Raw genomic sequence first — 15503 nt, forward strand, 5'->3', positions numbered from 1 at the left:
TCAGAGTGACAGGCTGGCTGCTCCCTCCTCTGTTTCTCTTTCAGTCTCCAGGTTTGGTGGCTTGATGCCATGGGCGTGGCTGAGGGCTTTTGGTTCCTCTCCCTAGAGTCAGTTGCCAAGTGGATGCTTGTGTAAGCAGGGGAACGGTTCTGCAATTCTGGGGAACTTTCCTGGCTTCTGCACAGTTCCAAAGGCATTGGACGGCAAAAGACTCTGAGTCCTCACTCCCACTTCCTTTACCCAGAGGCCTGGCTGACCGCGAGGACTCCTCTCCCGTTCTCCTGTGTGGCAGAGTCCCTATAACCCCAACAGGGCTAGGCCCAGGATTCCTGGGGGGCTCGAGCTCTCCAGTGTCATTGTGGTCTCTTAGGGCAGGGGCTAGGGTGTTACTGCTCTGGGGTGCTCTCTCTGCATTGGCTGCTTCCCTGAGCCGCTAACCACTGCATTAAGTTCAAATCAAATACAATTTATTAAACAGCAACTGTAAGAAAAGCAAGGGCAGAAAATGGGAAATGTTAAAGGAAGAAGGGTCCCCGCCCTGTGGGCCTAGAGACACCACAAACAGCTGCCTCTGCGACGTAAGGAAAGGTCCTTCCTTGCCCAGGCCCTGGCTGAGCTGCGGTGATGCTGCAGCTCAGACATGGCTCTGGCGGTGGCCACACACCCTAAGGATCTAGGGGGTAAGATTCTTCTCCCCATCATTGGTCCCCCCATCGGGGTCACATCCCCCTCTGAATATGGCCTGCAAGGCCTCTTGGCTGGCAGCATCTCCCTGCCCTGGGCCCAGCCCAGGATCCCCCTTGCTCTCCTCAGCCTCTTGCCTTGCTAGGATTACATGTGGCATGGCCAGTGCCTACTGTCCCAGCTCTGGCCCTGCAGCTCCTGGCTGTGGCTCAGCCCTAAATCCTCATTGGTGCAGCTGGTCTGTGCTGCCCCAGCTCCCAGATCCAGGCTCTGCCCCCAGCCCAGCTCTGGCCACCGCTCTCCCCTTTGCTCTGCCCTCCTCTGGCTCAGGCTCACACAGAGGACGGGCCCCCGGGCTCCTGATTTCCTCATTGGCCTGCCTGTCCTGTCAATCAGGCTGACTTAGAGTGTTGGCTTCTCCCCATTGACTCCCTGGCATTCCCCCTTGCTAAAATGTAATGTATTTAGTGATCTGTATCCTATATGTGATAATAGTCATTAAAACACTGCATAGACATAATCATCTCTAAGTTTAACATTCAGTACAGCCTTATTAGGTGTCTGGGATCTTCTTGACGCTGCTGGTTCATTACCCATATTTTCTATTCCCCCGTCCCCAAGTAATACCTGGTCAATTTGAGGGATATGGCCATTTACATCAGGGTTTGGGTTTGTCCTGCCCCATTTCCCTTGGTACGTAGGTTTTGGGCCTAGAACCTGATCCCCATTGGTTTCTGTCACCCCAGGACATGCTACTCTACGACTCCTATGGACCCTGATCAAACTAAAATTGCAATGATTTAGCTGGTCCTCATGTACTGCTCTCTCAGGACCTCCTTGTTCAGGTTGGGTGGTGTAAACCAGCAGCTCAGGATTGTTGTGAGTGACCATAATGCGGGGATTTGTCTCCCACTTGTCCTGTATTTTATCACACCCCCTGTGCCTGTGGTTATGAACTAGTACTTGGTCACCAGATCTGGTGAGATCCCCACTGGACTTAAGTCTCCTTTCTACTTTGGGATGCATCTTGAGTTGTGCTGAGAGCAACTTCGCAGGCTGCCTTCAGCCTCCCATGGTGACTTTTGACCCACTCATCCAAATTAGTCACCTCATCCCTAGAAAGACTTCTTTGTGCTTCTCTGGTAATGCTCTCAGGTTAGTCACCTGGGCAGGGATCAGCCCTTGGAGCTCTGCTTGGACTGGAACTGGCAGTTTCACACCACATCTTTCTCGAGAAGAGGTAACTTGTTCTCCCTTCTTCCTCCTTGTCACCCGCAGCTCATCTCCACTCTCCTGAAAGGTCACCTCCACCTGAGGAACCACTTCCTCAGGCTAGTGCAGCTCTGCAACTCTAGTTCGAGGATACAACTCCACAGTCTTCCCACTTGAGTTTAGAAGACTCATCACTGGTACTCTTGCTTTGACGGCAATAGTCAGTACATTGGCTAGTGGTAGCCCGTTAGGTAGGCTTGCCCCAGATTTAGGCTCTACAAGCACTTGATAGCCATTGGTATTTCCTGGTACCCAGCATTCATCAAAGATCTTTCCACGCTAGGGAGGAATAACAGCCCTCCCCCATCAAGTAATGTCGGATTCCACATGGAGATTCCACAGCACAACAATTTCATAATAGCGATTCCACAGGATCACCTGGAATTCACAAGACCTATGGGGCAGATTCCCGAATTTGTCACTGAAGTGATGCAAAGAGAAGAACAACATGGCCCAAACAACAGGGGGGAAAACAACACTTAACTCTTAAACTGATGATGAACTCAACCCAAATCCAGCCCCCATGATACCTTTATCCCTAACCTCCCTGATAACCTAAATGTCATGATAACCTCAAACTCACAATAACCCCAACCCCATGATAATTTTTACCCCATGATAATCATAATCCTAGCCCTATGATAGCTGTCTCCCTGTCCTTGGGACTACCTTTGTCTCTCTCTTCTGGGTACATTCCATTGGCAATAACATGGGGAAGTGAAAATTACTGTAGGCCTCCACACAGTGACCTGGCCATTGCATGTTTTCATTTCGTTTTCCAGGAGGCTTGTACTGGGTTGTTTTCAGGCAAAGCAGAATGAAAATGGTTACACTCTCTTCGGCATGTTGAATTTAGCAGCACTTATTTCCTTGCTTGAGTTACCAGGAAATCAGTCCCCATTATTCTCTAAAGATCCAGGGAGGGGCACACACAAAAACCTGCCCTGGCACTTTTATTCCACAGTCGGACTTTGGTTGGAGCAATGGAGACAGTTGTGTTTGGCCACAACAAGTCTGGGGAAGGCTGAACGATGGGATGTCTCTGCTCCTCACTGGCCCTAGCACTGCTGGCGATGACCCTGCTGCAGGGTGAGTGTGAGGTGGGGATGTGGGGACCAGCCCTACTTCCCAGGGGGAAGGGAGCAAGATACAGGTTGTGGGAGAGGTAATTGGGCTAGTGAATAACAGGGGATCCAACCCCTTGGCCCTTCATAGACCCCCCTGCCCATCCAGCTGGGATTTGTGCATTCAGTCCTGAGCCACCCCATTCAGATCAATGGGGATTGTTGATTCTTGACCCTACTGGTGGTAAATAAAATAGAAACACTGCTGAGTATTTTGGCTGGCGCCGAGGTTAGCCGGACTATTCTTGGGAATTATAGGTGGAGCTACTGGGACTCATTCCCCTCCTCCCCTTCTCAGGTCCCAGCAATGCCTGCGCATAATCCCCAAGACACACACATTCCCCTCTGCAATCTGGACTGGTATATCGCCGTGTAACCCCAATCCCCCCACTCCAGGGGCTCATCTTGCACTTGCCATGCTGTGTGAAGCCTCCACTCCTGGAGCAGCGCACTCACAGCCAGCTGCAAGTAAACAGTCCCTGACTTAGTGAGTGAGTGCTTCTGGCCAGTCACTCATGGGATTATGCAAAGGTGTGACCCCCTCCAGCCTATATCCCCAGGCCTATATGCAACCCTAGGAACTGCCGTCTTACGCCGTTCAGTGCTGCCCACTGGACTGTGCAAGCTCATTGGTTAGTCAATTTATCAAAGAAATTGATATGCATCAGCTCTGTCACTTTAAATGAAGTCTCTATACACACCCAAACCACATGCACTGCTTTAGATAAAACAAACAAATCAATGTATTAAGTACAGAAATATTTTAAGTTATTATAAGCCAGAGGAATACACATCAGATTTGATCAGGATAAAATAAAAGCAAATCACATTTTAAATTAAGGTTAATACTTCCAGTAGCTTCCCAAAGTTAGATGGTTCTTACCACAGGCTGGTTGGTCGGCCTCCAACCAGGCTCCCCCCAGTGGGCAGTCTGTCTTGATGATGTGTTGTAAATAGATTGCAAGAGAGAGCTTCCGAGACCAAAATGTCTCTCCTTTTAACATGTTCCTCCGCCCATCCCTGGGGCCTTACCTCCCCGCCCATCCCTGGGGCCTTACATCCCCGCCCTTTAGGGTCAGGTAACACTGTTATTCAAATAACAAATATCACAGGATCTTTTTCAGGGGATGAGGCAACAAGTCATGTTTATGGTGAATACAAAATTTGGTAAATAATATCAATAGTACAAATACCAGGAAAATGGGATCAACACTGTAACAATATCAATATTGTGCTTTACCTAGTGATCGCAAATACAGAGACTCTTGTTAATAAAGTATATTTCATTGACACATGTTTCAGCTGGTACCTTCATTCACATTCTTACACACAGACAGGTAGACAGACAAACATACATAGGGGTCTCACAGATGTTATATTTACCACCTTCTTGGTGCTCGTGGTAGTCACTGGCCAGGTGACTGTAGCACAAGGGTGAGGAGCAAGGTTCTGCCGATGTACATCCGTACTCCTGGCTGGTGTGGTGATGTAGACCCGAACCTCCAGCCTTCATCTTTCTGTCCCATTTTATAGGGAAAAGATCCCATGTAAGTCTATGGGTTTTTGCTCTGTCATGCTGCATCTGCATTTTGCGTGATCCTTAATCACCCACATTGTTGCAAGCCTGATCAGATTTTGTCTTTTGAAGTGGGCTGACTCCAAGGTTATCAGGGTGGACTCCTCTTTGGCCAGTTGAGTGGTAAAAGTTATTATCTTCGCTCCTTTCTTCCTCCCTCAAACATTTGAGGTGAGGCTGGTGTTTTCTTCATCATGTTTTGACATCCCTTACTTAGACCAATTGTTCAATCACTCTACCTGTCTACACCCACCCCAATTGCTCAGCAATTCACACTCCAATCACTCACTGCAAACTCCTAGCTGAAGAACTCACGTCTTTTAAAGCAAACATTATTTCATTTTTGCAAGTGTCTTTCACAGTTAGGTAGGTATATGTAATTACTTTTCACAGTGTGGTTTCTCATACTTAAGCACATATAAAATAGGATTTTTACAAATATTCTGAAAGTGGCTAAAATCAACAGATAAAATTGTCAGTGGAGTGGCTTTACAAATAATCTTAAAACAGATAGAATTATTCAAAGTAAAGACAGACCAATTATTACTGAATAATAGGATTTGGAACCATATCTAACTGTAAGGTAGGACTTACAGAGAATAGCTTAGACAAAAATCTGGGATCTCTTATTCCAATGATATGCAGTAAATGGATATTTTAACAAGACAAGTGAAGATTTCAAAGGGTAGAATAAGAGTCAGTTGAGGTTTTAGCTTTTGATTAAAGTTACAGTGTATCAGGCTGAAGTGCCTCTTGGTAGGAGGGGCGGAGGGGTCTGTTTGTGGCTCTGTTCTTTCATGTATTTCATAAAAACAGGATTAGGCCAACAATACAAGTATCCGTTCATGGTTTTCTCCATGTCCTGAGTTGATGAGCATCCCATTATCAGATGCGTAGGCCAGTCTGTTGTTCCTGTATGCATGTCTCTGCGAGGCGTGAACCCTCACTCAGCTTTGTGTTTGCCTGGATCTATTCAAGCTATGTGAGACACACATTTGGGAATATTACATAACAGAGCTTCATAACCACGCATGTGACATTGCAAGAAGCACACTATCATAACGATAAGGTTCAGTGTGTCATGAGCATTCCAAAAACACCTTCCATGACATACTTTGCATTAGACAATACACAGTTACACTATAAGGGTGAACATGAATGATACACAATCATACCATAAGGGTGTACGTGGGGTGCATTGCAGTTACACACACACACACATGCAAACACGCACACACACTAATGTCTTCCCCTTCTCCATCTTCACTGGCTACATGCTCAGGGGAGCTGGAATCAGACAGGTACGACACCCACCACAAAATGCCAGCCTTACTTGCACAGGACCTGTGCTATGAGAATGAGGCTGGGAACCAGAACTCCTGAGTTCTGTCCCCAGCACTCCTGGGTTCTTTGCTCATGCCATATCAACGCTGTTCTCCTTCAGGGTGCAGCCAACCCAGGATTTCAGGCTGAATTGTTGGGGACGGGGATGCCCCAAGAGGACGGTGGCCATGGTAGGTCAGCATCCAACGCAATGGACACCATCTTTGCAGAAGGCCTCTCATCTCAGCCAGTGGGTTGTGTCAGCAGCGCATTGCTTCAAATTGTAAGTAACGGGGCCGGTAGGGACCAGTGCTGGAGAGACAGACGTCCTGCCTAGATCCGTGCCAGGTGAGCCATCCCCATGTGGTGTCACTGTGTGGCTGATCCCCACCTGCCCCGCCTTTGACCCTGCTGCATTTTTGGCCAAGTTGGCAAGCCATTTGATCACCTTTTTCTCCCCCCTTCCCAGCTCTCTCCTTGTCTCTTCCTATCGTGTGCACCTGGGGGAGTACTAGCTCTCCTATCCCTCCCCATGCTGGGTCTCATCCCCCATGAGCCAGATCTTTGTCCATCCCAACTACAACAGCACCTGGAAATCTGCCGACATTGCCCTAGTGCAGCTGACGGAGCCAGTGCAATACTCTGATGATATTCGCCCCATCTGCTGGCTGGGCCCTTCTGACTCCTTCCCTGACAACTACACGTGCTGGGTCACTGGTTGGGGGGCAACTAACTCTGAGGGTAAGATCATCCTCAGGGGGAGGCGCTATCACTCCACACCACAAGCCCTGTGGCTCCTGGAGCCCTGTGATTCCTGCAACATCTTGAAACAATCCAGTCCAGTTCTCTGCTGCCCCCTATAAGCTGGATACCCCCGATCGGCTCTATCCTTCACCGCCCCTTTTGTGGCAGCTGATCTGCAGGGCTGGCCCTTGATTGCAGGTGGGAACCTTGTGTTTTAGATATAGATGGTCCCTGGTTCAAGTCTTGCAGAGGAAATCCCCCTAGGGGCAGTTCTGCACAGACTGGGTCCCATCGCTGCGGGTTGGTGTGGCTCTGGTAGCTGGGTGGAGATGGAGAATGGATGCAGAGGGGTGGATTGGCAGGGAAAAGGAGAGGGGAGTAGGAGGGATGTCTGGGGGCAGGGAATTGTCAGGCATGGAGTTAGGTTGCAGGAGATGATAGATCAAGTACCCCGGTTCTCTTGCCCCAGTCTCTCTCCCAGCACCAACATGCTGCAGGAGGTTCAAGTCCAGCTGATTGACACTGCAGCCTGCAACGCCCTCCACCATATCGACCTGGATCCGGAGAACGGCAGGGATCCCATCAAATCTGACATGTGATGCCGAAGGGCAGAGGGACTCCTGCCAGGTGAGGGAGGGCTCCGGGTGGCTGGATGCATGTGCACCCCGGCACGGCTCTCTGCCACCATCTAGTCCTGCAGTGCATAGAACGGCTGCTGCAGCCACGGAGCTCCAGACCTGGCTTCCTTCGAACAGGCAGGCTCTGGCTTTTAGATCCATGTGGAGTCGCAACCCATGCCTAGACCGCAGCTCCTGGAGTCCTGTGATTAGGCAGAGCTCCAGCTTTTTTTTTAAAAAGTAATAGATGAGCCTTTACAGTTGGGTCAAAAAGAGGAAGAATGTGGCCAGAGGGTAACCAAGGCCTGGAAAGAGCCTGAGCCAATTGCTTTGAGAAGGTGGAGCTGCCCTGAATGTGACTGACACTGGTTCAGGAGGGATCCCTGATGGATCTGTTTTTGGCTGTATACTAAGAACATAAGAACGTCCATACTGGCTCAGACCAATGGTCCCTCTAGCTCAAGTTTCTGTCTTCTAACAATGGCCAATGCCAGGTGCTTCAGAGGGGACAGGCTAATTATTGAGTGATCAGTTCCCTGTTGTCCACTTCCAGCTTCTGGCAGTCAGAGGTTTAGGGAGATCCCAGAGCATAGGGTTGCATCCCTGATCATCTTGGCTAATAGCCATTGATGGACCTATCCTCCATCAGTTTATATAAATCTCTTTTGAACCCGTTTATACTTTTGGCCTTCACAACATCCCTTGGCAATGAGTTCCACAGGCTGACTGTGCATTGTGTGAAGAAATACTTCCTTTCTGATGCCTATTAATTTAATCAGATGCCCCCTGGATCTTATATTATGTGATGGAGTAAATAATACTTACCCATTCACTTTCTCCACACCGTTCATGATTTTATAGACCTCTATCATATCTCCTCTTAGTTGTCTCTTTTCTAAGATGAAAGCTCCCAGCATTTTTAAACTCTCCTTGTACGGAAGCTGTTCCATGCCCCTAATTATTTTAGTTGTCCTTCTCTGTACCTTTTCCAATTCCAATATATATTTTTCGAGATGGGATGACCGGATCTGCAGGCAATATTCAAGCAGTGGGTTTACCATTGATTTATACGTTGGAATTTTGATATTTTCTGGTTTATTATCTAGCCCTCTCCTAATGGTTCCAAACAGTCTGTTAGCTTTTTTGACTTCCGCTGCATATTGAACGGGTGTTTTCAGAAAACTATCCACACTGATGCCAAAGTCTTTTTCTTGAGTAGTAACAGCTAATTTAGACCCCATCATTTTGTATGGATAGTTGGGATTATGTTTTCCAATGTGCATTACTTTACATTTATCAACATTTTATTAACATTTCTATCAGTCACCTGGAAGAAAACATAAAATCATCATTGATGAAGTTTGCAGAAGACACAAAAATTAGGGGAATGGTAAATAATGAAGAAGACAGGTCATTGATTCAAGAGAGATGTGGATCACATTTAAAACTGGGTGCAAGCAAACACTATGTGTTTTAGTGTGGCTAAAGGGAAATGTACCATCTAGGAGCAATAAATGTCAGCCATTCGGCATTGGTGAGGCCGCATTTAGAATACTGTGTCCAGTTTTGGGCCCCCCACTACAAAAAAGATGTGGACAATTTGGAGAGAGTGCAGCGGAGGGCAACCAAAATGATTAGGGGGCTGGAGCACAGGACTTATGAGGAGAGGCTGAGGGAACTGGGCTTGTTTAGTCTGCAAAAGAGAAGAGTGAGGGGGGATTTGATAGCGGCTTTTAACTACCTGAAAGGGGGTTCCAGGGAGGATGGAGCTAGGCTGTTCTCGGTGGTAGCAGATGACAGAACAAGGAGCAACGGTCTCAAGTTGCAGGGCGGGAGGTCTAGGTTGGACATTAGGAAAAAGTTTTTTACTAGGAGGGTGGTGAAGCATTGGAATGGGTTACCTAGGGAGGTGGTGGAATCTCCATCCTTAGAGGTTTTTAAGCTGAGGCTTGACAAAGCCCTGGTTGGGATGATATAGCTGAGGTTAGTCCTGCTTTGAGCAGGGGGTTTGACTAGATGACCTCCTGAGGTCCCTTCCAACTCTAATATTCTATGATTCTATGATTCTATGATTCTCATAGGCTGGGGGAATCTGTCCTGGAAAACAGAGACTTTGAAAAAGATTTGGGGGACATGGTGGATAATCAGCTGAACTTGAGCACACAGTGTGATGCTGTGGCCAAAACTGCTAATGTGATCCTCGGATATTTAAACGGGGGTCTCTCGAGTAGAAGCAGAGAGGTTATTTTATCTCTGTATTTGACACTGGTGCAACCGCTGCTGAAATCCTGTGTCCATTGCTGGTGTTAAAAATTCAAGTAGGATGCTGATAAGTTGGAAAGGGTTCAGAGAAGAGCCCTGAGAATGATTAAACGATTAGAAAACCTGCCTTAGAAAGACAGACTCAGTGATCTCAACCTATGTTTGTATCTTAAGAAAGAGAAGGTTAAGGGATGACTTCATCACAGTCTATAAATACCTACCTGGAGAACAAATATTTCATAATGGGTTCCTCAGCGATAGGTCTCACTTTATCCAGTGGCTGCAAGGAAAAGCTAGACAAATTCAGACTGGAAATATGGTGTAAATTTTAACAATGAAAATGATTAACCACTGGAAGAATTTACCAAGACTCATGATGGATTTTCCATTGCTGACAATTTTTAATTCAAGACTGGATGTTCTTGTAAAAGAACTGCTCTAGGAGTTATTTGAGGGCAGGTGTCTGGCTGGTGTTAGATAAGAGGTCAGATTAGATGATTTCAGTGGTGCCTTCTCACCTTAGAATTTATGAACCCGTTTATCTGAACCCCCATTATTATATTAACCCCCTGGTAACCTTCCTTAACCCCTTTGCTAGTCTCAAACCCATGATATCTTTATCTCCTTGGCCATCTGTTTGACTATTCTGCTGCTAACAAAATAGGGAAGTGAAAATCACCCCAGGCATTCGCACTGCTTGGTTATGTTTGATTTTCGTTTATTTTCTAGGAGGCCCATAGGAGGAAATTCCAGGCAGAACAGAGTGAGAACGGTCACACTCTGTTTGCAGGCTGAACTGTGCAGCACTTGTTTCCTTAAGTGGCTCATTGGGGGGTTGGTCACATCCGTTCTCTGTATATCTGGGGAGCGCAGAGGTAGGAGTCGTGTCTCTAAAAATCTGGCCTGGCGCGTTTGTTCCCCAGCCGGGCTGGGGTTGGAGCGATGAAGGTAGCTGGGTTTGGTCAAGACAGGACCAGGTGAGGCTGGATCATGGGGAATCGCTGCTCCCTGCTGGCCATAGCACTGCTGGTGACAAGCCTTGTGCAGGGTGAGTGTGGGGTGTAGACGGGAGACTAGACGCTAGCTCCTATGGGGATGGTAGAGCGATACGGGCTTGTGGGGCAGGAAACTGGGCTAGTGAATAACAGGGCAATCCAATCCTATTGCCCTTCATAGACCTGCACTCCACCTATCTAGCCCCAATTTCTGTATTCAATCCTGAACCCCCTGATTTAGATCACTGGGGACTGTTAACTCTAGAACCTACAGATGGTGAGTTGAATAGTGACACTGCTAGGATTTTTAACTGTTGCTGAGGGTAGCAGGGCTTTTTCAGGAGAGTGGGCAGAGCCTGAGAACTATGGGTGGAGCTACTGGCACAATTCCCCCAGAAAAACCCTGCAATGACTGTGTATAACTCCTCCTCCATTAATAACTTTCTCTTCTCTTTCTTTCCTTCCTGGGTGCTCCGTGGAGTCAGAATCAGGCGGGTGAGACACCAGCAGTGAAACACCAGCCTTGCCTGCCCTGGGCATGTGGAATGAGAATGAGACTGGGATCCAGGACTCCTGAGTCTGATTCTCAGCTGTGGGAAAGGAGTGGGGACTGGTGTGTTAGAGCACAGGGGATAAGGTAGTATCATTGGATAGGGATAAAGGTTAAGGTTATCTTGGGGTTAAGGATATCATTTGGTTAGGGTTAAGGCTATAATTGGGTGAAATTATCATTGTGATTTTGACAATGTTTAATTTAAATTTGGGATTCCTTCCTTCCAAGACAGGATGAGTTAATGTTTTCCCAAGATGGCTTGTGTTAATTTGATTGGCCTGTGTAAATAATACTTTTAACCTTTATGTCTGTAACTCTTCTGCCAGACAGAATCAGCAGCAGCAAGGGCCAGGTTCTATATCTAAGGATCCCTATCACTGATACAACCTCAAACTGGCTTAAGCCCCTCACCCAGTCACTTGGGATATCATACACTATCCCCTGGGTGCCCCAAAGGGCAATACTTCCCCTCTTGCAAGCACAGAGTCTGAGTGTAGAAAGAAACCTTTTAATAGCAGAAAAGAGGTAACACAGCACTGGTTTGGGAAACAGTGCAAACAGAATTTGTGAACTCAATGAGCCAAACCCATCCCAGAGTACAGGACGTGTCCTTTGCCGCTCCTTTCTTGCTTCCCCCTGTACTGACCATCTTAGGTCAGCCAGTCCCCTATGGATACAGGCTTGAGCAGGCCCCCTCCGCTGCTGTCTCCTATCGCCTTCGGGCCTCGCTGAGTCTCCGGCCGCTGGCAGCGACCCACCTGGCTCCCGCTGACCCTGGGGCTGACCATGTCTGGCTCCCACTGACCACACCTGGCTGGCACCAACTGCGCCAGCCTCTCTGCCAACCACACCAGGCTGGCACCAACTGTGCTGGCCTCTCTGCCAACCACTGACCGCACCAGGCTGGCATTGACTGTGCCAGCCTCCTCCTGTGTTAACTGTTGCTGACTCAGCTCTCTCAGTTGTCAGGCAAGGTTTCCCAGCTCCACTATTGGTTCAGCTCCTTAGTGATCAGCTCTTAGTGAATTCCACTTCATGGGTAAACCTTCTGATGACACAGAGCAATGTCCCTGCTTTCAAGAAACAAAAGTCTCCAAGAAGAGTCATTAATTCTACCTTTTAACAATGGGAGGAGATAGTTACTTCATGCCCCGAGGTGGCCCTTTGCCCAGGTTGGTGCAATCCCAACAGGAGACTCCTCCCCTCCCTCCCCCCTTTACAATGCTGAAACATCTGTCCGCCACCCTTGTGGGCTCTGTTTAGTTCAGGGTGAAGTATTCTATCGTAACAGGCTAAGCACAGTTCTGCTGACATCTGTTCATACAATTGAAGGACAACATTTCATTACCCCAGCAGTTAACACAAAAGTGGTTTGTAGCCCAAAACCAGCCCTGCTAACCATTTCCCATTATGCTCAGAACCTAGGTGTGCTTATCCATATACAGTGACTTTATGCTAATTACTTAATTGTACTTATGCAAATACAAAGCCCATGCAAATAAAGTGCTCCCCCCCCCCCGCTTTCAGCTGACTGAGCAGGAGGGAGTGCCACTCAGACCTTGCTTACATGTCCACTGGGTCTGTGCCCACAAATCGCAAGGGAACCCAGGTGCTTCCAGCCTCATTGCATTCTGCCTCCCAGAATTAGCCTTGTGATTTCAATGGGATGCAGGGTTCCCTGTTTTCAGTTTCTGTTCCTTCTTTATACCTCAGCACTAGCCCTGATGGTAACCCTATACCCACGATAACCTTAACCCTATGATAACCTGATCACTAATCCCATGAGAACCTTAACCTAACCTCCACGCTAGCCTCAACCCCATAATAATCCTAGCCCTGCCTGCTCTTTCTTCGCTCTGTAATAACTTGTGACATAGACATGCACAATCTGTCCCAGCCACATGCTGGCAGGGATATTATATCTGTGCCTGACCATTTACACTGAAAGAGGTGCCTGGGGTCTCTGAGGATGAACTGATTGTCATGGTTATTGCGAGATGTTTGTGTGGAGAATGATTCTGGAGCTAGGTAATATAGGATGTTGTGTTCCAAATCCGATGGGGGATCTGAAAACTGGACACTCATGAAGACAGTCTGTGTACAGTCTAGACAAGATGCAGGCTGGAGATTTACAGAGACAAATGAACCCAAAGATATTGCTCAGAGAGGAGGGGCCCTGGTCTAAGAAGTAATACAAATGAAGCAGGATTTGAATCAAGCAGTGTCTTGCCCTGACAGATGGTACAAGCAGGCTACATTCTTCAATACACAGACAAGAACAGCCTTCCAACCTGGGACCACCCTGCCCCAGTCCAAAGTCTTTGTCCTCTAGATGATCTTCCAGGTGTTGAGTCGGTGGGGTGAGAGAGGCCAAGCAATGATGTTACTGTCTCACTTTTATATTTTCTTCCAGCTGCTGGAAAGGCCGTGGGTCAGTCTGTCCCCATGGCGCATGTGCCTCCTCTGAGAAGTCTTTAGGATAGTGGATTCTTTTCTTGAGGTGGGTTTGATGAGCCAGTAATGCCATCTGGCTATTGATGGCTGCTTCTGTGTTGTAACTGAAAGGCTGGCTGTGCATGTTCCTACCCTTACAACAAATTTCAGTAACACACATAGCAAAACACAATCCAACAGGATCAGTAGGTCAAAACTTAAATGATGCCTCGCAAGGTATACGTTGTACAAACCATCTCATAATCATATCACCACGATGAATATGGGAGTCCCAGGGTGCTACTTTGAGGTATCCCAGAGCTGGGGACAGAACCCAGGAGTGCTGGCTGCCAATATACACCCACTTCTGACCACGAGACCCCAATTGACTCAACCGGGTGGGCACTTCTGGGAAGCTTTCAACTCTAGTACTAAGATAACCCTTAAACTTTCCCCTAACAACTCCAATACATAGTATCCCAACACTCTTTGTATGCACCATATCCTTTTACCCACACACGGAAATGCAGCCACTTCTGGAGTGGGGTGTCTGGGGAATAACTGCACAGTGACTCTGCACAGGGATAGCTCACCTAGCACTGTAATGCAGCCACTTCTGGGGTGGGGCATCTGGGGAACAGCCACACAGCAATGTGGCAATGCAGGAATGACAGGAAGGATTTTTGCCATTGATGAATGGAACAGGATTGAGAAGGGTGTGGGACAGAAAATGGCAACAGCTGCAAAGCGTGCTTGTCTTCAGTGTTTCTGGTTGCTGACCTGTCTGTGTGTCCATCTCCTGCTGACTGAGATGCTGCTGTATTTGATAGTGGGTTTCCCCAGCACCGCAGTCACCCAAGATCTAGCCCAGCTCCTCATACAAACTGGGCTGATGAAAAGGTGAGTGGGGGCATGGGGCCTTTCCCCTCTAGGGCAGTGGTTCTCAAACTTATTTTGATCACACACCCCTTCTTTGTGCCTGTAGTAATTTATGTCCCCCATTCCTGCCACACAAGCAGATATACTGATATGTGTGGCAGCAGTGCTTCACTTGAATCAGTTTCATCATTGTTTTTCACTTGTTTTTTTCCTGTTGCAAGAATGAGCCAGCAATCTATTATAAGAAGAACAAGAGCAAAACTGTGATTGTGGTCCATGCTTACAAATAAATGTGCATGCTGCTTCATAGCTAGCGGAGTAATGTACAGATGGCAATGGCTATGTATAATGCTATGCAAGCTTAACAGAAATCTCAAAATGCACAGCGCCATCTGAAGACCTGATATGTCTGGAGGAATCAGCTTTGCTAATTATTCATTGCTTTGGGTAAAATGTGCGAAAAAAAGCTTTTCCCTCAAATCTTCTCATGCCCTCTCTGAACACATTCCGTGCCCCCCAGGGGGGCCTACCCCCCAGTTTGAGAACTGCTGCTCTAGGGGGCTCTGCTTTTCATCCAGCCCCATGGCCATGGGTCTGGCTAGCTGGGGGCAGGGAATGGGACATGAGATCTTTCACCTCCAACCAGCCCCCCTCTCCAGCCACCTAAGAAGGAAGGCAAGAGGGCTGGACATCCATGGCACCCCATGTCCCCTCTGCCCAATAGTGGCTAGCTATAGTGACCCAGCCTGCAGTTTAAGGGGTGCTGAGTCATGATCACTGTCTCCCCTCATGCCCCAGCAGTGAACCTGGATGGATCCCCCTGCATCACCTCCGCAGGCTTCCAGTTCCTGCTGCTGAACACATCCTCCCAGCTCTGGTTCTTCATGTTGCGGTATCTGTAGTCCACAGAGGTGAGATCTCACCTCCTCCCTCCCCCATTCCCACCACCTTTGCCATTCCCTCCAGGCCCAGAATCCCCTCCCCTCACTGGCTCCTCGGTCTGCCTCTGGAATAATCCCCTTTCCCCTCCTCCACTGCCTA

At 48.0% G+C, this 15503-nt stretch overlaps 1 pseudogene; it reads left to right on the forward strand.

Moving 5' to 3' along the window:
- The first annotated feature begins 2987 nt into the window (after nt 1-2987).
- Nucleotides 2988-10397, forward strand: LOC137164793 (serine protease 27-like; annotated as a pseudogene).
- The last annotated feature ends 5106 nt before the right edge of the window (nt 10398-15503 follow it).

Source organism: Emydura macquarii, unplaced genomic scaffold, assembly GCF_026122565.2.
Source record: "Emydura macquarii macquarii isolate MOO-44397 ecotype Brisbane River unplaced genomic scaffold, CSIRO-AGI_Emac_v2 contig_2696, whole genome shotgun sequence".
Lineage (NCBI taxonomy): Eukaryota > Metazoa > Chordata > Testudines > Chelidae > Emydura > Emydura macquarii.